Genomic DNA, 25,273 nt, shown 5'->3' with positions numbered 1-25,273 from the left:
TGTGGGAAGGCTTTGGACTACTCTTTCAATTTGTTTTTAAACTGTTTTCCTTCACATGGACAAAGAGGTTCCTCCCCAGGACTTTTCCATTCCGGGAAGCAGACTGCGTTGTGCTCGGGCCACAGAACTGAAGCAAACGCGCTCAAGGTGCGGTCACTACGGGCCAAGGGAGAAACCTGGGAACCACTCGGGGCGCTGCCGGGCCGCGACCACCCTTGTCCCGGAAGCCGCGTTCTGACGTCACCACGCGGCAGCGTCCCCTCAGGACCGCAACGGAGCCTATTGTATCATGGGACACGCATGGCTACTCTCTGGTCTTAGAGCGTCGGTGCGGACTTTCGCTCGGTGCTCTGTGCACCTATTCCTCCCGCCTGCTCAAACTTCTTTCCTATTTATGAAGAGGGGGGCGTCCCATCTCCCGGAAGCAAGGAGATGCGAGAGGACGGCGCCGGTTTAGGTGCAGCTAAAGGTAATGGAAGCTGATCCGGAGCCTGAGACCCATCAGAGGCTCACGTGACGGTCTAAGGGCTACTACTGCCTACTAACGTTCCCCGCCACCGAGGGATCACGTGACAGATGGCTGGCTCAGCTGTGTGTCTTTGCCTCCGCGGCGGCTTTGGTCCCCTTCTTTTGCCGCATGCGCAACACACGACTGCCTACTGCGTTGTCCCCCGAGCCACACTTCACCATTTCTTCCTCCCAGGTCCAGAGATGTGTGTCCGCTTGTCTGCCCCTCTTGGGCTCTGGGGGAGAAGGTGATCGGGGAACCGGAGGTCAGGGGAGTCGGGATAAGAGGTCTTCGCCCGCATCTGCTGAGACTGTCGTGATCGCCATCCCGAGGGTTGGGGAAGAGTGCCACAGGCCAGCGGCGCTCCCGGGGATTCTGTCTTGTGTAACGTGCTCTCGAGAGAGCTGGAGTGAGGAGCGTGCGTCCTAGTGACTCATGATGCCGCCACTTCACCGTCACCTTCTCTCTCCCTTGGGACTTCCTGGGAGTGAGCCGGTGTCCCAGGAGCTTATTCTTATCCTTAGGAGAATCATCGTCTCCCTCTCCTCCGCTAAGGGGTTTCCGGCCTTACACGACCTTTTTCGGGATTTCTGACCATTAGCCTCTACATCCCCCGAGGCTTAACTCTAAGCTGACCTCCCGCCGGTACTAGACCTGCGCCATGGCCCTTATGGGTATATAAAGTATAAATATAAATTGACCTGGGTTTTTAAGATTTTTAGCTCCCCAGTTCAAAATATACCTTCCCCGTCCTTGATTTCCATCCCCACACCATGGTAGTAGGACTAATCCACCATTACAGTCCACTACTACCGTCTGTAGGCACTTATACTGCTGGACCTTGCATCTCCCATCCGCTCCTCTTATGATATTTGACATAAGATTATCTGGCTACTGTATTGAAACAAATGCTTCCAAAATCTCAAAAGTATTTTCCTCTGGTTATTTAGGTGTGCTGTTTTATTAAAACTGTTTTTTTCTTTGTACTACCTTGGTATTACCAAACAATTCAAACCTGATCCTTACAAGAACAGTATTTTTTATTATTAGTAAGAAGACTATTTTAAAGTGAAGTTGTCTCTGCACCAGACATGCAGCAGCGAAATTCCTGTTCTAGCAAATAAAGATGAGGCTGTCTGATCATTTCAAATGTCATGAAAAAGTAATACTTTTAAATGCTTAAAAATAAATCAAATAGCTGCCTGTTTGTCTTTTAAGTTTAGCTTGTTGAAAACACTTTTATGATCCAGTCTAGCACATTGTGAAATATGTTTTTATTGAATGAATGAATGACTCCTCTATGTCAGGTTTAAAGATAAAATATATGATTTATCTGTGCAGTGCACACGTTGGTAGCCCTGTGTTAATGCTCTTGGTAGGTCTGCAGTTCAAAACAATGTTCTTTCACTCTGAACCATGGAATAAAGCATTCAGTGCACTTATCACATTATCGGGAGTTGTTATAAATGGATCTCCTTCTTTTTCTTCATAGTTAAGCAAACTTAATTCTAAGGAATTACTCTCAAAACTTCTGCTACTAAAGGTAAGAGTTTCAGTGATTTTTAAAAATTCAATCCATTTTTAACCTGTTTGGTAAAATGTTTTATAGTCATGTGATTCAAATATTGAAATGTAAAAAAGTATATAGTGAAAAATCTGTTTCACATCCTTGCAACCTATTTGCTCTGTTCCAAATGCACTCTATCCCAAAGACAACTAGTTGGGAGGAAATACAAATACACTTATTTTCTTTCTTTTTTTTACACAAACAGTAAACTATTTTATACAATGTTCTGTATCCTGGTTTGTTTTTGTTTGTTTTTTGTTTTGGCTGCTTTGGGTCTTCGTTGCTGCGTGCGTGCTTTCTCTAGTTGCGGTGAGTGGGGGCTGCTCTTCGTTGCAGTGCGCGGGCTTCTCACTGCGGTGGCTTCTCTTGTTGTGGAGCATGGGCCCTAGGCGTGCAGGCTTCAGTAGTTGTGGCATGTGGGCTCAGTAGTTGTGGTGCATGGGGTTAGTTGCTCCGTGGCATGTGGAATCTTCCCAGACCAGGGCTCGAACCCATGTCCCCTGCATTGGCAGGCGGATCCTTAACCACTGCACCACCAGGGAAGTCCCTGTATCCTGCTTTTTTCATTTAAAAACATTTTTGTTATCCATATGAGTATATAGTATTATCCTTTTTTTTGTAGAGTTGTACAGTATTCCATGGTACATATATCCTATAATATTTTTTAACAAGTTTCCTATTGATGGGCATTTGGGATCTTTCCAGTCTTCTGACTATTATGAATAATGGTGTAATGAAAAATAAACTGTTTTGTAATTGTGCAAGTGTATGATGATATAAATTTCTAGAAGTTAGTTTCTTTGTCAAAAGTTATATGCATTTAAGACGTTGATAGACAAGTGTCAAACTGCCTTCTGTAAGGATTGTACTAATTTAACTTCTGTAAGCATTGTACTAGTTTAACTTCCACGAGCAATGAATATATATTCCCCATAAACTCATCAACAAGATATTAGCATACTTATTTTTTTTAATTAAGTTATTTATTTATGGCTGCATTGGGTCTTTGTTGTTGGGTCCTCGTTGCTGCACACGGGCTTTCTCTAGTTGCAGTGAGTGGGAGCTACTCTTGGTTGCAGCATGCGGGCTTCTCATTGTGGTGGCTTCTCTTGTTGCAGAGCTCGGTCTCTAGGTTCGCAGGCTTCGGTAGTTGTGGCACGTGGACTCAGTAGTTGTGGCGCATGGGCTTAGTTGCTCCACAGCATGTGGGATCTTCCCAGACCAGGGCTTGAACCTGTGTCCCCTGCACTGGCAGGCGGATTCTCAACCACTACACCACCAGGGAAGTCCCTAGCATATTTTTTTTGTCTTTGACGATTTGATAAGATTGTCATTGTATCACATAATAGCTTTAATTTTCATTTCTGTTAGGAGATGAGCATCTTATATTTAGGAGCCATTTATATTTTCTTTTCTGGGAACATATTGCAAATCCTTGCTCGCTTTCCTATTGGTTTGTTTTATTCATTAGTTTTTTGTTTTGTTTTGTTTTGTTTTTGCGGTACGTGGGCCTCTCACTGCTGTGGCCTCTCCTGCTGCGCAGCACAGGCTCCGGACGCGCAGGCTCAGCGGCCATGGCTCACGGGCCCAGCCGCTCTGCGGCATGTGGGATCTTCCCGGACTGGGGCACGAACCCGTGTCCCCTGCATTGGCAGGCGGACCCTCAACCACTGCGCCACCAGGGAAGCCCTCATTAGTTTTTAATATACATTTTACGTCATATTAAAAGGACTTGCAGCAGGGATAAATGTCAAGATGGTTAGGAAAATTTGAAAGGAAAATTTTCTGCCAAGGTTAATTCATTTGCTGTGATGGAGCATATTTCACTCTGGGCTTCTGTCAGACATGGAAAACAAAGGGGGCGGGGAGGTATTTGGCAAAAGGAAACAAACAAATGAGAGAGAAAGAGAACCTTAGTGGGTTCTAAAAATTCTAGAAGAACTGTAAAGCTTAGGGAAAAAAGATATCATTATCCTGATTTTATTTGTTTTGTTTCCCCTAGAACAAGAGAAATTGGTAGGGAAATGGAAAGACAAAAGTTCTGATGATTTGCCCTTAATTTCACCAAGTTAAGTCAACTTCAAGAGTCCTCTTGTCAGAAAGGTAAGAACTGTATCCCCCAAATCAACACAATGTCTCTAAAAGGTTCATTCTTGCTTAGACTGCTGAAAAGCATCTCTATCAAGTCAGCTAAAGTACAAATGCTTACCTATCTGGTATTTAATTCTACTGAAAATGGACACCAGAAATCCTTTCTTTTTAATAAATTAATAAGATAAATAAAACAATACAAATTGAGTACCATTGGAAGCATTGTTAATATAAAAGGTCCAAAAATAAAGCTAAATTTCTCCAGTAACAAGCAAGTGGTTAATTATAGCTTGATACGTCATCAGTTAGAAACCTCAAGAAGAAAAAAATACTTAGAAATTTACATGATGGTGTAGGGACATATTCAGAACCCCAGAATTAGTATGAACATTATTTTAAGTTGAAGGCTTTTGACAATCAATGGGTGCAGAAAGAAGCCTTCTTAGAGCTTCCCTTATTTGACTAAAAGCAGAAACTTCTGGGAAATAAGGCTGCCAAAAATTCCCTCTTCATCGTGGGTCTACTCCCAGGAGATAGACCAAGAGTAAACCACTATAAATCCCTCTCCCAGGGGTTTCATGGCCATAAAGAAGAAGGAAAGACCACTCACACGAGCGTAAACAAACATTATCACAAACTTTCTTCCCCATTTGTTCTTCTAAAAACCTATTTGTCTTCCCTAAAGAAACCTATTTGTTCTTCCCATAGAAGCCAGTTCTCCCCAGTCCCTTTTCCCTACTAAGTTAGGCATATAAGCCCTATTAAGTTAGGTATATAAGTTCTTCCCAGTCCCTTTTCCCTACTAGTTAGGTATATAAGCTACCTCCTTAGTTAGCTCCATATACATATGAATAAACCTTTTACTCTTGGTAATGGTCTTTTGTCAGTTTAACTATCAGGTCCCCCTTTTGATTTTAAGAGGTTGGAGGAAAAGTTTTTCCTCCCCAGCAGTGGTCAAAGGGACAGCAGTTTTTTCCATGAGAAAAAGACAAATAAAATGGGTGGTGAGGGGAACCTCAAACATTTTCCAAAAAGAAGAAATCCAAATGGATTTCTTTGGATAAAATAAACTTTAAAAAGCCATTCAATCTCACAAATATCCAGAAAAATGCAAGTTTAAATCACCCCTCTGGTTGACAAATATTAAGAATCTGACAATAACCAACACTGGCATGTATGATGAGCAACAGAAACACTCAAACACCGCTGAAGAAAGTGTAAATAGATGCAACAACTTTCCAAACAGTTTCATGTTGTCTAGAAAATTGAAGATCCAGATACCCTATGACCTAGCACATTCACTCCCAGCTAAACATTGAGCATCACTCAGCAATTTGTTAGAAATAGAAATTTATGGGCCCAACTGCAGACCTTCCGAACCAGACTCTGCATCTTAACAAAATCCACAAGTCATACATAAGCACCTGTACTCTAGGGTATGAGGACAAGAATGTCCCTGAGAGCCCCAGATAAAAACAGTCCCGTTATCTGTGAACATGAGAAGAGTGTGCTATATTCATACAATAGAAAGCCGTTTATCAATGAATAGGAACAAATTACAGGCAAATGCAACCTGGATAAATATCACAATGTCGAGGGAAAGAGGCAAAGCACAAATAAAATATGTAGAGTATAAATCTACGTATGTAACCCTCTATAACGGTCAAAACCAAAGTGCACTGCTAGGCATGCACACTGAGGTAATGATACTAAAAAGGGGGAGGGGGGGAAAGTAAAGCAAAAAAGTGATTCCTAAGGAAATCAGAGTGGAATTTATCTCTGGAGGAGAGAGGGTTGTGATCTTAGAGGGAGGATGGCAGTTGTGGGGTTATTACAAAACTAGTATAGCTGTGGATAGTGTTTAAAGGGTTTTGTTTTATGATTATTTCTTTTTTTTGTTTTATGATTATTTAAATAGTGTAATGTTCTATGTAGTTTTCAGTATGTGTGTTATATTTCACATTAGGTAAGTAAATGCTATAGACTCATTTCCAATTGGGAAGAAATCAGCTATGTTAACACACGCAAAACTACAGATTGAACTTCTTCCAACCAACACATAGATAGATGAGAAAAGCAAGAAGCAGGAAATAACAGCAAAGTAAATTGGTTCTGGATAGAGAAAAACCAAGGTCTCCCAGTTTCTATTCTACTAAAAATAAGGTGTTTTTTTCCCCCAGTAAAGCTATCTCTATCTCTGTTGTCCATGAGGGAAGTTTAGGCACACAGCCCCAGGCCCGAGGAGTGGGTGTGCTCTGGCGGTAGAGGTGGAGGGAAGCAGGGGAGTTGCAGGAACTTGGGAGGAGGCTGTAGGCCATTCGAGGTGGAGGAGAGGTGGAGGCGAGGGAGGGAGGGCATGGCACTCAGAGATCAAAGAAGTGGGCTGTACCCCACAGAGCTAGCCTGCCCCTCTTCTTGCTGCCTGCCTCTTCGCCTTTGACCCAGAACCCTCACAGGAAGAGCAGTTCTGGAACTCTTTTTCTGGGTCAAACAGTGCATGGAGGGAAAGGGCGTTCCATGTTAGAACTCATTGTCAAAGGAACATACCCCAAATTAAGCGTTAAGGAGGATTCAGCCATTAGGGCACCTACACAGGAAGTTAGGTCAGGTGAAAAATCCCCAAGAAGAAAACAGTCAACTCAGGCTGAGCTTCCTGTAGCACTTAACAGTGAGGCCTGACATTCACAGAGTGGCCTTGAAGCCTGTCATTATTATGGCCTTGTTGTGGGTTGGAGCATGTATTATTTTAGTCTAGAGAAAGTTCCTTTCTATAAAAAAGTAGAATATACAAGATAATGAAGTCTCAAGTTGTTGAAAATAAGCCTCACTTGAAAGAAAAAAAAAAACAAAACAGAAATCCCTAAGGATGTGTCCAAACATTAACAGAAGATAACAGGAGCTGAAGAATCTTTTGATTCATGGTCACTTCAGAATACAACTTACTGTTAAGAAGGCTGGGTTTAAAATTATGATCGGGGCTCTAAGAAAGTAGGCAAAAGGCAGAGGTAAATGAATTTAAGATGGACTTTGAGAAAGAACTAGTGAAGAAATCTGAAAAATTTTACAAGTTTCTGAGAAGATAAAACATAAGAAATCAGTACAATTTGCAGAAACAGAAAGGGTCATTAATTGTCTTAGTCCATTCGGGCTGCCATAACAAAATGCCACAGACTGGCTAGCTTATAAACAGCAGAACTTTATTTCTCACTGTTCTGGAGGTTGGGAAGTCCAAGATCAAGGCGCCAGCATGGTTGCCTGGTTCATAGCTGTGCCTTCGTGCTGTGTCCTCACATAGTTGAAGTGGTAGGCAAACCCTCTGGGGTCCCGTTTATAACAGCATTAATCTTCCACCCTTCATGAGGGCTTTACCCTCCCAAGGGCTCCCCATCCTAATACCATCACATTAGGCACTGGGATTTCAAAATATGAATTTTGGGGAGGGGGACATAAACATTCAGACCATAGTATTTTTTTAAATAAATTTATTTTATTTTATTTATTTATTTATTCTGGCTGCAGTGGGTCTTCATTGCTGCACTGGACTTTCTCTAGTTGCGGCGACCGGGGGCTACTCTTTGTTGCAGTGCACGGGCTTCTCATTGCGGTGGCTTCTCTTGTTGTGGATCAGGGGCTCTAGGCGCGTGGGCTTCAGTAGTTGTGGCGCACGGGCTTAGTTGCTCCGTGGCATGTGGGATCTTCCTGGACCAGTGATTGAACCCGTGTCCCCTGCATTGGTAGGTGGATTCTTAACCACTGCACCACCAGGGAAGTCCAGACCACAGTATTAATGAAGCAAAAATCATTAAAGAGACCATCAGTGTGGGCTCTGTCAAGTGCTGGGGAAAAAAATTTAGACTTTGGAAAATAGAGCAGTTGCTGTAGAAAGTAGAGAACCAGGATGAGCTAGCCACACTGAGCTGAGTAGAACTTCTGAATGTACCTAAGAGGTCTCCAAAAGAGAAGGACAAATCCGTTGATTACAAAGAGAATGCCACTTGATATGACTCCATTTGTGCTGTGGTACCAAAAGTGTGCCTGCCAGAAATTGTACCTTACTCTGACATTTATGTCGCTGTCTTATTTCCCCTATGACTGTAGTGGTCTGAAGGGTAGAGGGTTGACCTTATCCAAATATACTTTCTCATCTCCCACCCTCAGCACCAAGCTGATGTAAGTACCAAGTTGTACACTGTAAATAACTTAATAAATACTTTAAGGCATGAATGAAAGAAAAATAGGCAGAGAGTAGAGAGGTTTTTTTTTTTAAAAAGAAAAAGAACAAGCTAAAAAAACTTACTTGCTGTTATAAAGAACAACATAATGAGTTCTTGAGAATTGATTGAAGAAGATTCCCTACTCCCCCCGCACCACCCTCTCAATCACCACAAAGATGAAATCACTTTGTGTTTATTATTTTAAAAGGAAAATAAAATATAATAGAGGGAAAGGCTTACAGGTTAGTTTTTTGTTGGGTTTCTCTCTTTTAAATTTAATCTTCTCTCTCTAGCAGCCTCTACAGATGCTTTCTTTTCTAGGTTAGTAACTATTGTCCTGATGGAGGCAAGTGGGAGGGTCCCTGGGGAAGCGGGATCCACTGGGTAAGAAAAACTCGGAAAAGACTTGGCTTGGGTTTTGTCAGGAGGGGAAAACAAAAGTGGGCCATTGACCCAGACCATCTTGTCTGAAAGCTGCCATCTAGTGTTCATTTCTGAGAATATGCCCTGACATACCAATCCTGTGGTTCTGTATCTGAAGGACAGTTTTTATTGATGTTTTATCATTATGCACCAGACTTTAAGATAATTCGGTTACCAAAAGAAACACAATACGAAAAGAATTGTGTTTCTCATCTGTTTAACTGCATACATATAATACTGCCAAAACAAAACTTTGGATAAATATTTCTAAAAGAAACGATCCCATACTGAACTGATGTAATAGCAATTAAAAAATAAAAATAATACGCAGGCTACCTTCTCCATCCTATTGTTAGTAACTGTTACCAATAGTTTTTATTGCAGAGAGGGCAAGGAGAGACAAACCATTTATTGTGTATCAGGGTTCCCGACTCTACAAACATTGTCTCATGTAAGTCTTAAAACAGTCCTCTGAGTATTTTTCCCCTCACCTTTATCGAGGTATAATTAACAATTAAAACTTGAGTTAAGGGGAATTCCCTGGCAGTCCAGTGGTTAGGACTCTGCACTTTCACTGCCAAGGGCCCGGATTAGATCCCTGGTCTGGGAACTAAGATCCCACAAGCCACACAGTATGGCCAAAACAAAAAACAAGACTTGAGTTAAGTTTTTCTAACACCATTTTACAGATGAGAAATTGAGGTGAAGTAACTGGGCTTTATATCAAAGAGCAAGCTGGATAAAGAACCCACATATGTCATACTCACAGGCCATGCACTTTCATCTAAACCACAGTGCCTAGTAAGCTTTTTGAAATTCAGGGGAAGGCTTGCAACTCCACATTTACTACTTTCATAAACTGTTAGGCCTAATCAACTTCGTTTGGAAATCACTGCATGAAAGGGAAACCCAACCTCCCACATCGGTCTGCAGGGCCACTTCCTTAAAACAAATTGTACTCTTGAGACCTGAACCAAAATACTCAAAATTCTAAGTTAAAAACACTAGGGTGGGGAATTCCCTGGTGGTCCAGTGGTTGAAACTCAGTGCTTTCACTGCTGAGGGCCCGGGTTTGATCCCTGGTCAGGGAACAAAGATCTCACAAGCTGTGCGGTGTGGCCAAATAAATAACTAAATAAATAACAGTGCAGAGTAATGATTAAAAAAAAAAACAACCAGGGACTTCCCTGGCGGTCCAGTGGTTAAGACTTCATCTTCCCATGCAGGAGGTGCAGGCTCAGTCCCTGGTCAGGGAGCTAAGATCCCACATGCCTCGTGGCCAAAAACCCAAAACATAAAGCAGAAGCAATATTGTAACAAATTCAATAAAAACTTTAAAAATGGTCCACATCAAAAAACAAAACAAACAAACAAAAAAAACCTTGGGACTTAACCTGGTGGCGCAGTGGTTAAGAATCCACCTGCCAGGACAGGAATAAAGATGCAGACTAGAGAATGGACTTGAGGACACGGGGAGGGGGAAGGGTAAGCTGGGATGAAGTAAGAGAGTAGTATCGACATATGTACACTACCAAATGTAAAACAGATAGCTAGTGGGAAGCAGCCGCTAGCACAGGGAGATGAGCTCAGTGCTTTGTGACCACCTAGAGGGGTGGGATAGGGAGGGTGGGAGGGAGACGCCAGAGGGAGGGGATATAAGGATATATGTATACATATAGCTGATTCACTTTGTTATACAGCAGAAACTAACACAACATTGTAAAGCAATTATACTCCAATAAAGATGTTAAAAAAAAACAAAAAAAGAATCCATCTGCCAATGCAGGGGACACGGGTTCGAGCCCTGGTCTGGGAAGATCCCACATGCCACAGAGCAACTAAGCCTGTGTGCCACAACTACTGAGCCTGTGCTCTAGAGCTTGAGTGCCACAGCTACTGAAGCCCGCGTGCCTAGAGCCCGTGCTCCACAAGAGAAGCCACCGCAATGAGAAGCCCATGCACCACAATGGAGAGTAGACCCCGCTCGCCGCAACTAGAGAAAGCCCGCATGCAGCAAAGACCCAATGCAGCCAAAAATTAATTTTTTTAACTCTTAAAAAAAAACCCACTAGGGTAGTTTTATTCTTGAGTTTTACTAGAGCAAATTCCTAAAATATATGAGGTATTTTAGTTACACTCTAACTTTACTACGTTTCAACTGAAACTTCATGTTTTACACTACATTTATTTAAACTTTTAGCAATTCCATATTATATCAGGAATCCAAATTCTTGCATGGAATCAATCAAATAAGCTATGCCCTCAACTCCCAATTTTGTGTATAAACAGTATTCATCACAACAGAGAAACACACACAATTAATTTTTTAAATTAAAGCAAAATATTAAATTTTCTTGGTTCAGGGACTTCCCTGGTGGCTAAGACTCCAAGCTCCCAATGCAGGGGCCCTGGGTTTGATCCTTGGTCAGGGAACTAGATTCCACATGCTGCAATTAAGAGTTCGCATGCTAAAATTAAAGATCCCACATGCCACAATTAAGACCCGGCACAGGGCTTCCCTGGTGGCGCAGTGGTTGAGAGTCTGCCTGCCGATGCAGGGGACACGGGTTCGTGCCCCGGTCCGGGAAGATCCCACGTGCCGTGGAGCGGATAGGCCCGTGAGCCATGGCCGCTTGAGCCTGCGCTTCCGGAGCCTGTGCTCCGCAATGGGAGAGGCCACAACAGTGAGAGGCCTGCATACCGCAAAAAATAAAAAATAAATAATAAAGACCCGGCACAGGCAAATAATTATATTTTTAAAATACTTTACAAAAAAATTTCCTTGGTAATGTATTTAATCACCTTTTGAAGTTTGACAAGTATTTTAACACAAAATTCCCTAGCTTGGAATAAATACTTTAGAGCACCAATATGATTCATTAATGAAACATTTATCAGAGAAAAGAGGACTCATTGATTTGACACCCATCTGTCTAGATCAGGAGCTTTTGTTCTTAGGCAAGATTATTTTTCTTTACTCCTGACAACAATTCTATAGTTTGTAATTAATTGTGTGATATTCATGCAGACTAGTGTTGCAAATAACCCTAAATTTTAGGGGGCTCAACACCATAAAGTTTTATTTATTGTTCACATTATAGTCTAACACGGATCGGTGGGGTCTTACTCCATGAATTTATTCAAGGAACCTGGCTTCTTCTGTGTAGTGCTCTACCACCTTCAAGGCAGGTAAGATCTTTTTTTTTAAAATTAATTCATTAATTTATAGCTGCGTCGGGTCTTTGTTGCTGCGCGCGGGCTTTCTCTAGTTGCGGCGAGCAGGGGCTACTCTTCATTGCGGTGCGCAGGCTTCTCATTGCAGTGGCTTCTCTTGTTGTGGAGCATGGGCTCTAGGCGCATGGGCTTCAGTAGTTGTAGCACATGGGCTCAGTAGTTGTGGCTCGCAGGCTCTAGAGCACAGGCTCAGTAGTTGTGCACGGGCCTAGTTGCTCCATGGCCTGTGGGATTCTCCCGGACCAGGGCTCAAACCCATGTCCCCTGCATTGGCAGGCGGATTCCTAACCACTGTTGCCACCAGAGAAGTCCCCACACATTTATTTTTAATTTAACAAGCTATAATACATTTGTAGCATTCCACACCCTTTTTTAGACGGGAAAATTATATTATGTATTTTACATGTTAAAGCAGAGGTGCTTTCAGTTACACACGTTTAAATTTTAGTATTTATTAAGTGCCTCCAGCTAGACTAAGATTCTTTATTTCAAGTTCTGCGATCCCTGGCCTTTAATTTAGGCTTCCTTTGAATAGTGTGAAATTACACTATTATATTTCCGATTACTGAAAAGTTAGCAAGGAGTTAAATTCATTAAAATATATATGTGGAGAAATCTTGGGTCCATTTAATGTGAAGATATGTCTTCCTTTGGAGCACATATCTTCTTTCGGCAATTAGCTGGGTACTCTAAATGCATCCTTTCTATGGTATGCCCTCTTAAAGGCTATAGGCTTTTGGTGATAATGCATCAAGTAATTAGTCATATATGTAGACAATTCAGTAGAAGATTCCTGTCATCAAATAGTTCCTGGCATCCCCAGAACAAGGAAACGTGGAGGCTTGTGAGTCAGAACAGGGTGACTTTAACAGCAGCCTAAGGGAGTTGCTGAGGTTAATATGGGCTTTCATTTTTTTCCAATGGCCATGTTTTTACCATGGTTACATTTGTACTCCGTGGTCTGTTGAAAGGATTTGGCCTGCTTAGGGCTTTCATAGGTACCCAACAAGGCAGTATTTACTCTTTGACCTGGGCAAGAGGACCCTGCACTGTAGTGGCCACCACATATCAGAAACATGCTAAACTGCTAAGGCCTATAGGGGAGGAAAAAATTTTCTTTTCCTTCTAGCCATCTTAGGTTCTCTGGCTGGGGCCCTGTATTTAGACTGACAAGACAGACTAAGAGAAAAACAAAGAGTTTATTAATGTGGGCTTCCCTGGTGGCGCAGTGGTTGAGAATCCACCTGCCAATGCAGGGGACACGGGTTCGAGCCCTGGTCTGGGAAGATCCCACATGCCGCGGAGCAACTACGCCCGTGTGCCACAACTACTGAGCCTGTGCTCTAGAGCCTGTGAGCCACAACTACTGAAGCCCGTGCCTAGAGCCCGTGCTCCAGAACAAGAGAAGTCACCGCAGTGAGAAGCCGGAGCTCCACAACGAAGAGTAGTCCCCGCTGGCTGCAACTAGAGAAAGCCTGTGTGCAGCAACGGAGACCCAATGCAGCCATAAATACATAAATAAATAATAAATTTATTAAAAAATAGTTTATTAATGTATGCATCGCACAAACACATGGGAGCAACTCGGAGATGAGTAACTCAAAAGAGTGTTAGAACTCGGCCTATATAGCATCTTAAAAAAAGAACAATAAATTTTTAGGTAAATGACAAGGCAAAGGAAAAGACTTCTGAGTTTCTAGGGCAGCAAATTGTGGGAAGGCAAACATATGGGGGAACTAATGGAAGGTAAGATGTGTTATGGAGATTCCTCTGGTGCTGTCTCTGGGCTGAAAAAGCATCTAGAGTTGTCTCCAGTAATTAACTTTTGTCCTTCCTGGTAGAGAGAAGAGGGGGAACATGTTAATGAATTTATATCCTGCTTTTAGGCAAATAGGGGGAGGGCAGAAGGCTTTCCTTATATCTGCTTTTTCTCAGTTGTCTTCAGCAAAAAATAATCCTGATGCCAAAGTGGCATATTTTGGGGTGGTATGTTCTGCTACCCTTCAGGCCCCAGGAGATAAACACCCCAGCATATCTCTAGCTGTGTGTCCTCAAAAGAAAATGACATTGTGTCCAAATGCTAAGAAGCCTCCTCGGTTGTGCATGGCCAACGTCATAGATGGATATTGCTTCAGAGACTGGAAAGGTTTTGAGTAGCAGAAGCACTTAAGTAGGAGAAGGTAACAAATTACTTTGTCAAATCCTTTCAGATAGCATTAATGCAAGGGATTCTTACATAGCACAGTTACGTTAACAGTGCATTAATATAAACACTTTATATTTCAATGAGTGGTTCCAGAATTACTCAGGAATTAGGTTATTAGCACAGTATCTGCAAGAGCTGTGGCTGAGAAACACTTAAGAATATTAAACAATTCATATTATCTTTAAAGTCCTTTGTATGAATGTCAAGACCTAATATACACAAAATATGATGCTGACTACTAACATTGGCAACTGGATGGACTACGAACACTAAAATATTAGTTTTATTTTTATAACAATATTTAGTAAGATTTAATTACATTTGCCAAAAATTAAGATTGTTTAAATAATTTTAACTTAAAATCTTTATATTCTTTAATTATAACACATTTTGCCTTTAATTTTGGAAGATAATTCGGAAAACTTTAGAAGAAAAGTAACTTCTTAAAAATGTGTGAAAATAATTTAAAAAATGTTTACAGTAATTTAATTTACACTTGGGGAAAATATATTAAAATCTATACACTTAGAACACAATTACATTTTACATTTTTAGTCATTTAGGTCAGGGGTTGGCAAGCATTTTCTGCCAAGCTCTAGATAATAAATAGTATTTTAAACTTTGTGGGTCAGTCTCTAGGACAGCTACTCAACTCTGCTGTTATAGCTCAAAACCAGCCACAAACAATACATAAATGGAGATAGCTATATTGAAATGAAACTTTATTTACAAAAGGTTGGTAAACCAGATTTGGCCCATGGCTGTAGTTAGCTGACCCCTGATTTAGGTTATTACTGTCAGTAGAACCTAAGTAATATTAAAGTATTAATTATAATAACATAATTAGTAATATTGCTAAATAAGGGCAAGAAAAATTAATATTACAGAATAAAAAAAGTTTATGAATTATGTGTCTTAATTTTATGAACCTTCCAAACATCAGCAGTCCATCAACAGAACACCTGAACAGGTGCAATATTAAAGAGAATCAGCAAAAAACTGAGAAAGAGCAGGAAGTGAAGTAGGAGAAAACCAAGAGAATGGGTGTCCTGGAAGTCAAGAAAGCATGTCAGGGAGAAGAAAGTGATCTATGGATTGATGGAGGGAAAAATCTAGTGAAATGGCTTTGAGGGATCATGGGAGATGAGTCATCTAGACAGTAATTATAGACAGTTTATCCATGTCAGCATCATTATGTATATTACTGCTCCTCTAATCAGTCATGTCGCTTTGCCTCCTAAGTAGAGTTAAAGCCTGATATTGTACACCGTATTAGGAATATTCCCAACTGTGTGCTAGTGTAGGGCAAATTCAGAAGTTTTGTGTATAAACAATATTTTTGTCTTATAACCATCAATATCATGTTCCTTTTATCCTCACTGCCCCTCAAAACAAAGAAAACATCTGGCACTAGAACCACTGAGGTTTTCAAATGAGCTGAAATCAGAGTTTTGTAGCATTGAAATTGAGTCTTTTCACCAAAGTATAATATAGCTTGAAAAAGGAAGCAGCAATTAAGAGTCTGCCCAAATCCACTGACCAGCATTAGGACTGGGCTAGTCTTTCTTAGTTGAGAACACTATAGAAGAAAGTCCCATTGGGCCTGGCAGTGAGATGCTTTCAGGCAGTTAAGAAAATCCAATTTACCTTTGCTGAACGTTTGCACGTTGTGCCACCTGCCTCTGGCAGCAGAGAAGACCTAAATTGTATACCCCGAAGGGTGTTTAAGTACAAAAACAAGGCTGCCTTTGACACAGTGAATGGAACCAGGGTGCACCTGCACTTCCAAATTTCTCAATTTCAGCCCAAGATGGGCTCAGTCCAAGCATTCCTGTGAAAGTTCCTGTTCAGGTTTCCCATCTCAACGCTCACACCAGCAGGGACAGAAGATGCTCCACACTGGTGCCTCCAACACATGGCACTTGTGCTCCCTGAAGCTTACAACTCAGTCGTTGCTTAAGGGGCCTAAGCAAGGGCTTTTAAGCCCGCCCAGGACCTTCCCACTTGACAGAGGCTGTAGGGCCGTGAGCCTTAAGGGAGTCCCTTCACACGACGCAGCTCTCGGATCTAGCGCAGCACCGAGGCCACGCCTCTTATGTCCCCGCTCCAGATGGCCCGCGCGCGGGCACGGAAACCTATTTCCAAGGGAGGGCGTTGACTCCAGAGGTCTCTCCCCAAAGGCACCCCGCGGGTAACTGGGCATCAGTTCCTCTTTCCTGCCTGAGTGTCTCCCCGTTCTGTGACGACCAAGTCCCGCTCCAAAGGTGCAAGAAGCTTCCGGGCTGTGGATTTAGCTTCTGTGCTGCGCGGAGCGGACCTGTAAGAACCGGAGTGGCTTAGGCAGTCAGTTGACCCACATGACTCGCTTGGGCCCGGCTTAATGGTGCTCGCATTCCTTGGGTCACGTGAGGCCATGGGCACTCAGGAGGATCGGCATCCAGCTCTTTATGCGCATGCGCTGGCAATCTATTCCCCCACCCCACACCCCGGAAAAATCTTTCAAATGGCATACTCAATACTGGCTCACTTTGTCCTGCTACCTTCCTCTCCGAGGTCGGGACACACAAGCCCAAGTTTTCTTCCTTCCCGGCGCCTGGTGCAGGTGAAGGATCTGGAACCAGGCAGTCAAGAGGTGCGGAGAACACTGGGACGTGGCAGTTTTCCTTCGTGTTCGCGTATGCTGCAGTATGCCTACTGTCACGTTCAGTGAGCTGCGAACGCTGCAAGTCTGCCGGGTTTTTGTTTTGTTTTGTTTTGTTTTGTTTTTTAACATCTTTATTGGAGTATAATTGCTTTACAATGTTGTGTTAGTTTCTGCTGTATAACAAAGTGAATCAGCTATATGTATACATATATCCCCATATCTCCTCCCTCTTGCGTCTCCCTCCCACCCTCCCTATCCCACCCCCCTAGGTGGTCACAAAGCACCGAGCTGATCTCCCTGTGCTATGTGGCTGTTTCCCACTAGCTATCTATTTTACATTTGGTAGTGTATATATGTCCATGCCACTCTCTCACTTCCTCCCAGCTTACCCTTCTCCCTCTCCGTGTCCTTAAATAGAATTTTAAGAAGTTAGCCAAGATAAAATGAGAAACTGATTTAGACTTAGGTCCCAAATTTACAGTTTCAATGATTTAGGAGAATTCCTTGGTAGCCATACTGAGCCTCAGTTACATTTGTAAAAGGGTGAGGATTAAAAAAACTGATACTTCTGGAAACACCTGTCATTCTGATTGGATATTTTTTAAATGTTGACTGAAATTTAAATGGATAAATTATAAAAAGAAGATGACAAAAAGGCCTATTATCATTTCATTACCCAGATAAATCCTGGTGGTCTACTGATAGGAGAAGGGGCTTCTCTAAGTAGTTTTCTTCATCCTGATTTCTGGACACTCCCTTCTTTAATCTGCTTCTGCAGGCAGGGTGTGACATTTTGGAAAGTTTTTTTTTTTTAACATCTTTATTGGAGTATAATTGCTTTACAATGGTATGTTAGTTTCTGATTTATAACAAAGTGAATCAGTTATACATATACATATATCCCCATATCGCTTCCTTCTTGCATCTCCCTCCCTCCTGCCTGGGTTTTTCATCCCCAAGCTCGCAGTTCTCTGGAGGTCGGACGCCGGGGCCCAGCGGAGCATTGGTGCGTGCGGAGGTCACTTGGTGCCAGACTCAATCCTGTCCCTCGCCTCTTGGGCCCTTCTTTTTCTGAAACCACGATCCCTAGAGTTAGTTCCTCCAGGATATTCTGCAGACCCTGTGACCAGCTTTTTCATTTCTCCCTCCTGGGGCCAATACTTTCTACAGTGTCTACAGCCAAAATATCTCACCACCAGGAGGACCTTCACCACCAACTGGTCATTTAGGACTCTTCCTCATCCGTGGAAATCCACGGGCCTTTTGCCACTTCTCTTTTCTGGTAGGCTATCTCTCAGGCTTAAGGTAGTACAGGCCTCCCACCTGTAAAAAATGGGTCATCCTTATGGCCCTTAAGACAAATTACATTAAACTGACCCCCATCATTTTTTAGACTTTTAACCCTCCAGTTTAGTTTGTTCTTTCCTCATGGTCTTGATTACCAACCCATCTTGGGACCAGAAGAATTCATTCACCTTCACCTTTAAAAGGTGGAGGTTGGTTGGCACCTTTCCTCAGGCTGCGTTGTTAAAACACATGTTTCAAAATCAGGTATAACTTTTCCTTTGGTATTTAGGTTTAACAATTTTATGAAACAATATTTTTCTCTTTGAGCTGTCCTGGCATCATGCACTTATGAACCAAATAATTCATATCTGATCCTTGTATCAAAGGAGTAGGTTTGGCATTAGCTTCAATGGAAGACTACCTCAAAGCCTGTCGTCTTTGAATGCTCTTCCTTGGACTTAAGCTGCTGCTGTGTGGAATCCCAAATAAGCCCATATGGAGGAGAACTGAGGCTTCTGGCCAGCAGCCCCAGCTGAGTTTCCAGCTGGCATCTACCAACAACTGTCTGCCTTGAGAGGGAGGTCAGTTGGGCCTTCTTTCTTCCACACCTCGGAGAATGGAGTCATTTTCAAGATGTAGTCTATGAGTGAGGTTTGGGAAAACAGATATTAGTTGGTATGTTGCAGTGAGACGGGAATGAATGACAAGCAAAAGTTGGCAGAAAGGGGGGGCTTCCCTGGTGGTGCAGTGATTGAGAGTCCGCCTGCTGTTGCAGGGGACACGGGTTCGTGCCCCGGTCCGGGAGGATCCCACATGCCGCGGAGTGGCTGGGCCCGTGAGCCATGGCCGCTGAGCCTGCGCATCCGGAGCCTGTGCTCTGCAACAGGAGAGGCCACAACAGTGAGAGGCCTGTGTACCGAATTATATTTGGAATATTTCCAAATATATTTTGGAGTAAGAAATATTTCAGCAATGCAGACAATTTGTGTTGTGCGTGATGGTGTTGTTGGTAAGATGTATCTTGATATGCTATACAACAATAAGTTAATGTCTGAATACGTTCCATGGTTTCTGACAACTATGCAGTCAGTAACTGGTGAGAGCCATACACTTACGGACTTTTTGATCCTGCAGGACAAGAAAGATTTGACAGAACAGCCCCTCAGCTATCCACAAACATATATTTCTAGTCTTTTTCAGTGGTCTTCAGCCCTTATTTGGAAAAGTGAAAGAAAAGTGGGTACCTGAGATAATTCACCATTGTTTGAAGACTCCTTATTTGTTGGAGCCAAAACTGATCTCAGAAATGTGATACCCTCTATTATCGAGAAGCTTGCCAAGAACACAGAAACTTCTCCCTCTGCAGACTGCTGAAATGCTGTTCTGTGACCTGAAGGCTGTCGAATACATGCAGTGTTCTGCATTCTCACAGAAAAACCTAAAGTATGCATTTGACAAAACACTACTGACTGCCTCGGAGGCTCTGGAACCGAAGAAAAGCCGCAGGTGAGTGCTGCTTTGAACATTGCTCCAAAACGTTGTCATCAGACTAAAAGCAATGTTTAAATCAAATTAAAAGTTAAGGCTCTGAGCCAATTTAATGTACCATTGTAAAAATGTATAATTTAAATGATACGTTACTTTTTTGTGCTATGAATGCTTATAAAGTGTTAGAGAAAAGCTTTTTGATGTCCAAAGTGTTTCCTGTGTAAATAGTGTCTGTTGGTTGACAAATCTAAAGTTTCTGTCTTGATGGCATTATTGCAATGTTAGCAGATGCTTGCCAGCAGGTGTGACTAGTAAACACTGACGATATAGAGGCTTCTTGCCAAAAAAAAAAGTTTGGGGACAATGAAGGTGAATTTACCACACTGAAGTCCTCCAGCAGTCATAGAAAAAACCATGTCCTGTCCGACGTGTAACTCCTGCCAAAAGTTGACCTTATCTATGGTAAAAAGAGGCCATACCATTGTGGCCCTTGAAACTTGTCTGTATTATCTTTTATTCAGTGAAAAGTTCACGCACCCAAGTGGTTGTAACTGATACCTCTGAATGTATTGTGGGAACAGATGTGTTGCGTATGTATAATACTTCTCTTGATTATTAGGAATGTTCCCAGTGGGGAAATGCCACAAATTAAACAGTGCTAGTGGGATGAGTATACAACTAGGAGCCCACCTGGATATTTCAGCCCAGTTATGTGATACCAGTAGAGCAGGACAGGATGCCAGGCGAAGGGAGGAGAGGGGATGAGCAGATAACTATACTGACTAAGGATGTGGTAGTAAGAAGATACATAAGGAAACTATCTAGCAGGCTATACAGACTGCCCTCCTATTTTGACAGGCTAGTTCTAATGAGCCTTTTGAGCTTCAAATATCAGTGCTTGACAGTGCTTGCAGTAGACTGCATCTGTGGCACTAGGCAGTGGTGCCCACTAGGGTTTTGGACACAGCATTTTTCTAACACCACTGCCTGGTATACTCCATTTGAGGGGTAATTATTGGCCTGTTGTTGAGTGCTGGTGGACCCTGAGAAGCTAACTAAGCAATACCACATGATGTTATTCTCTGACCTGCCCATTCTGGAATGGGTCAAAAATAAAAATGTCAACAAAGTGGGTATTGCCTAGCAAGCATGCATTATGAAATGGAAATGGTATATCCAGGAAAGAAGTAAGACTTGGTATATTACTTTTCTATTGCTGCTGTAACAAAGTACCACAAACTTAGTAGCTTAAAACAACACAAAATTATCTTACAGTTCTGAAAGCTAGAAGTCCAAAATGGGTTTCAGTAGACTGAAATAAAGGTGTTGGCATGGCTGCCCTCCTTCTAGAGGTTCTAAGGAAGAATCAGTTTCCTTGCGTTTTCCAGTTTCTGGAGGGTCTTGGCTCATGACCCCTTCCTTACATCATTTCAGCCTCTTGCTTCCATCATTACATCTCCTACTTCCTCTTCTATAGTCAAATCTCTCTCTGGCCTCTTTCTGTTAAGGACACTTGTGATTACATTTAGGGCCCAAACGGCTAATCCCCATCTCAGGATCCCTAACTTGATCACATGTGCAAAATCCCTTTTACCACATAAATTAACACTCATAGGTTACAGGGATTAGAACCTGGAAATCTCTGGGGGCTATTATTCAACCTACCACACTGGGCATTAGTGGAATCTCACAGCTACATAATTACTAGGAAGATGTGGCTATCTCAGAGGCAGGATCTATGCTATCACCTTAGGCTTCTTGGGGGCCTGGGTACACTACAGCTCCTAAGGTTGCCTAAGCCTCATGGATATGCCAGCTAAGTTAAAGGTCAATGGGGTTGTGTAGGAAAGAGTTAACATAGCAGATCTGAGCCTGCTTATCCTTAGGAAGTTCTGCTTACAAGGTTGGCCTTTTGCTGGTGTCTGAGATGTGATTTGGAGAGGGTTCCCACCATCCACAGAACTGATAAGAGTGGCTCATTGTACCTAAAATGTTTGTACAACCAGTGTGGATTATGCTGGATACCTGCTTTCCTCCTGGGAGTCTGGAATTTTGGTATGTGTTAGGCAGAAGGTGCCTACATGACCAGTCCCCCAATAAAGCCTTGGGCTCTAATGTGCTTGCTCCATGTGCCTTTTCTATCTGCTGTCTTGTTTTGTATCATTTCACAGTAATAAATCTTAGCTGTGAGTACAACTATATGCTGAACATTGTCCGTCCTCCTAGTAAATTATCAGACCTTGGGGGAGGGTGGTCTTGAGGACCCCTAACTCAGTTGGTGTCAGAAATGGGATTTGCTAGCCCAACTCTGACTCACTGAAATATGGCAAAAGCAGCTTGAGAAAAGTAAAGGTGAAGGAGTGAGGGATAACACGTCTTTAGTACTAACTATGCTGGCTATTGAGTCATTCACGGGATGAAACAGCAGTATTTTCTGAGAGGTAGAAGTTACCTGTGGAATTTGAAAATGATAGATCCAACTCCGGGAGAGTTGGCTTGCTGGATCTCCTGGCTGTTTCTGGCTGTGCTGGCTGAAGCGAGGGGCAAAAGTGCAGCCTGTGCTAAAATGTGCTAAAGTGAGGGGGAAAAGGTGATGCCTTTTTGTATTTTGTTCTCTCCTTCATGTGGGAGGAGAAGGGCCCCAAAATTCCCAAAGGTAGTTTGGATGACCCAGAAATATTAAAAGTTTGTATTGCTCTTTTTTCCAAGTGGAAGGAAAAAAATGTTAGGTCAGTTCCCACGGCTGCAGCAGAGCAAACCAGAGGGGGAAAAGGGAAAAAAACACTAGGCCATTTCTTCAGCCTAGTTACTATCACTGGTACAGTAGCCCTATCCTCCCTCTCCTGCCCCCAATTCCAGCTGAGAGGCTTCCTTGGTAGCTCTAATGTTAATCCTGTAAATGTTAAATTTACTGGTAGAGGGTTGAGTAAATTTCCATTTAAAGGTTGAGGGGGGTGTGCTGTGTTGAAATAGATTTGTGCTTTGCGGCTTTTGCATCTGGAGGTAGGATAAAAATTGATGGAAAATATTATATGATTATAATTTCATGAATGCTACAGGGATCATCCCAGTCAGGGAAAGCTGCAAAGAAAAAGTGTTAGTGGGACACACAAATAAATACTTGCTTTTTGCCATTGGTGGGTGGATTGAAATTTTTTTTTTTCTTTTTTGAGTGTTGAAAACAAAGCCAGTCTCTGTAACTGATGATATTTGTTATACTTTTTGCCTATTGTAACTTCTGGAAAAAAAATGAAACAACATGGAAAGAGAGGCACTCTCCAGATAGAAATACACTTTTGGAGTTTTACAAAGCAGATTTGAGTTGCTAATGAGCTTTTCTAAAATCAGATGTCTGATCCATAAAGCCTGATGATTTTCCAGCCTGATGTGCATATTTTTGGGTGGGTCTGTTTGGACTCTAAGGCTGACAAGATAAAAAGGGTGTCATAAAGCCTCACTTGTCAGTTGGACTTGGAACATGGCTCTCTGGCCTTGTAGTATCTGGGCTTTGAATATGCTGCTAAAGAAAAGCTGCTGGCTTTTTTGGAATCCTGACGCTTAATTGCCTAGACCTGACTCTAAGCTGAAACCTGGTCTGGGCTATTTCAGCCTCAGCACTAGCTGTGCCAAACTAAAAGCTGACGAAGTTCTGCTCAAAAAATAAAACTTAGATTCTGGAATAGTTACACATTTAAGACACTTCTCTGTGGGCTAAATTGTGGAAACATCATGGATGCTGGCTGGACCATCTGGGTCACAAATGCCCACAGAAAAGAGCTTATTTCTGATGGGGCCGTGTGAAATTGAGCTGCTGATCAGCTCTATATTTCTGATACAGAGACTGAATGCATTCCTAATAGGATTCCTGCAAAAGCTAGGGAGTGTGACACCTCCACCCACTACTAACAAGTCAGACTCTGGACCCCATTTCAGGGTCGTCTCACTGCTGTTGACTTGTATTCAGCTTTCTAAATTAGTTGCAGTTTGCAATGGCGGTCTGATAGCCTGACTCTACGTCCCTCACCTTTTTCCTGGTATACACACCTTAGTAAGGCAGTTTGATTATTAAATGCAGCTGTCCCCAGAAAGGGACTGATCTTTTCTAGGCTGCTCCCTGGATAAATGATTAGGACAAAAGGCATGGCAGGTTATTAAGCCCAATATAATTATGTTTTAAAAATTTAAGATTTCATTCTGACCCATTTCGAATATGATGGGTCTTTCTGGTTAAATTATACAAAAATGTTTTTCTGTGAAAATGCTTTTATGCCTTTTGCATACAACTTTTCCAGGTGAATGGTCTAGATGAGAGTAGGGGATAATTGAAAAAATGTTGTTACCATTGCTGAATAGGACACGACTGATTTTGTAATGATGCAGGAAAAAGTAAAACCCCAGCACCTGGGGATGGGGAGGCAGGGGGGGAAGGGCATTAATGATCTTTGTTTTTCAGAACTGTTCCTTTCAAGCTGCGAGTTCTCTGAATTAAACTGGTTGCTGAGCCTAGGCTCACACCTTACCAGCACTGAGATGGCAGGGGGTGACCCCAGCACTTGCCTGCAGAACACCTATAGATGTTGTCCACACTAGTGAAGCTGTTGAACTGATGTTATAGACAAGTAAAACTGTTTGAAACTGACTTGCCTCAGGCAGTCCCTCTGAAATCAAGGACTGAACTGCATAATTTGGACTGGACTGAGAACCCAGAGTGGGAGGTCTGACAGTACAAGACCACATGGGGCCCTGATAGCCTGTACTGCCTGACTAATGTATGTCCTGCTTGGCATGCCCCAACATTTGTGAACTCTTTGTTTCTATGGTTACCGCTTGCAATCTCTGGGACTGTACTTGTCTGTGTGCCCCAACTATCACACTACCTCAGCCCTGGAAAGCTTTCAGGTCAGCTTCAACTTTCTGGCTGTGCCTGAATTGATGCCTTGGGCTAGGTTAAAAAAAAAAAAAAAGTTAATCAGAAGCTTAAGGATGAAATCAACTGGCTTTTTCAGATAGATCTGTATAGTTAGTGGTACTTGTTTTAATTGGCTAAGTAAAAGACCCCGAAAGGGCATAACTGAGATCAGTACTGCAGGCTGCTCTCACCCTGCTGCAGGAGGTCCTACTGATACTACTTTTGCTGTAAAGATGCCTTGGCCAAGGGCCAAGAGCCTGCTTATCTGTGGAAAGTCCTGCTTACAGGTTGGCCTGGTGTCTAGGATGTGTTTTGGGGAGGGTTCCCACCATTCACAGAACTGATAAGAGTGGTTCATTGTACTTAAACTGTTTGTACCACCAGTGTGATTTATGCTAAGTACCTGCTTTCCTCCTGGGAGTCTGGAATTTTGGTATGTGGTAGGCAGAAGGTGCCTATATGACCAGCTCCCAATAAAAGCCTTGGGCACTGTCTCTAATGAGCTTCCCCAGGAGGTAACATTTCACACGTGTTGGCACAACTTGTTGATGGGGGGATTAAGCTGTTCTGTGTGACTCTACTGGGAGAGGACTCTTGGAAGCTTGTGCCTGGTTTTCTCTAGGCTTTGCACCATATGCCTTTTTCATTTGCTGACTTTGTTTTGTATCCTTTCACTGTAATAAATCTTAGCTGTGCATACAA

General features: G+C 42.5%; 1 pseudogene across 1 annotated transcript; it reads left to right on the top strand.

Annotated features, from left to right (window-relative positions):
- The first annotated feature begins 284 nt into the window (after window positions 1-284).
- On the top strand, window positions 285-25,273 carry LOC111174666 (cell division control protein 42 homolog; annotated as a pseudogene). The gene is made up of 5 exons (XR_016393560.1): window positions 285-2,051; window positions 4,078-4,178; window positions 11,905-11,992; window positions 16,797-19,680; window positions 24,116-25,273. The product of XR_016393560.1 is annotated as a cell division control protein 42 homolog (transcript).

This window comes from Delphinapterus leucas, chromosome 6 (genome assembly GCF_059928025.1).
Source record: "Delphinapterus leucas isolate spDelLeu-1000000601 "Yukka" chromosome 6, BTC_Dleu_Yukka2, whole genome shotgun sequence".
Classification (NCBI taxonomy): Eukaryota; Metazoa; Chordata; class Mammalia; order Artiodactyla; family Monodontidae; genus Delphinapterus; species Delphinapterus leucas.
Note: the sequence above shows the minus strand (reverse complement) of the source record. Positions and strands in the feature narration are given on the sequence as shown.